The 993-nt window shown below is 29.8% G+C and overlaps 1 long non-coding RNA gene across 1 annotated transcript in view; it reads left to right on the forward strand.

Annotated features, from left to right (window-relative positions):
- The window catches only part of LOC127159914 (uncharacterized), a 16,425-nt gene extending 16,329 nt beyond the window's left edge, over positions 1-96 (forward strand). The window contains exon 4 of the long non-coding RNA XR_007826600.1: positions 55-96. This is a non-coding gene — a long non-coding RNA (uncharacterized LOC127159914). The remainder of the gene's footprint in view (positions 1-54) is intronic.
- Positions 97-993: the final 897 nt, after the last annotated feature.

The raw sequence follows: 993 nt of genomic DNA on the forward strand, positions 1-993 counted from the left end.
TTCTCCTGAGACAGAATGGGAACGTGTCCCTGCCCCGTGACCCACTGAAGGAAGGTCTTCGGACACATGAAGGATGAGAAGCTGCCTCTATACCAGAAGCACTGTCACCTGATAAACAAATGAAATGTTGTATTTCATATTTAACCATAAACAAACATCAACAAATCCATCCATCTTCCACACGGCCTATATTCAGGTTGGTGAAAAGCAGCATGTGTTGTACGGGCGGCCAGTCACAACAATCTGTGTTCACTTTATTAAGATGATTACATGTAAGGATAGTTCACCCAAAAATGAAAATTGTCTCATTATTTATAGCAACTATAGCAGAAATCTGTATGATTTAACAACCCTGCAATAATTAAATGTTAAATAAAACATATATCCTTTATGTATTTAATCCCATTTTATTAACCAGTGTTTTTGCTGCTGAACTTCAATGATCCAATTCAACCAAACTAATAATCAAAAATGACTTTAGATAAACTAACATTTGTGCTTCATTTTTTATATCTGAAGAGTGATCTTCTCCTGCATAAATGAACTTTTCTTTCAGTCTGAGGTGAATTCATTTCACTTTTGGTGTAAAAGGGCTTTTAGATTAGAATTGTTTTATATTAAAAACAAAGAATCAAGTCCTGCCCAGATTTAAAAAGTAACACAAAAGTAAAGTAACACATTACTTTCCATAAAAAGTAACTTAGTAACGTAATTAGTTACTTTTTCAGTGAGTAACGCAAAATTGTAATGCATTACTTTAAAAAGTAACTTTCCCCAACACTGATTATAAATGTATAATTTAAATTAACTATTATTATTGCAATATTAATTCAATATTTTTTTATTTATTCTTCATTTCATTTTATTTTATTAACAACAATACCCTAAATATGATTTTGCATTATTATTAATAATAATAATAATAGAATTAAAATACTGACCTTTTGTTTGACAGCAGTTGTACCATTTTAATGGATTTATTGATATTTAAAT

This window comes from Labeo rohita, unplaced genomic scaffold, assembly GCF_022985175.1.
Source record: "Labeo rohita strain BAU-BD-2019 unplaced genomic scaffold, IGBB_LRoh.1.0 scaffold_263, whole genome shotgun sequence".
NCBI classification, from domain to species: Eukaryota; Metazoa; Chordata; class Actinopteri; order Cypriniformes; family Cyprinidae; genus Labeo; species Labeo rohita.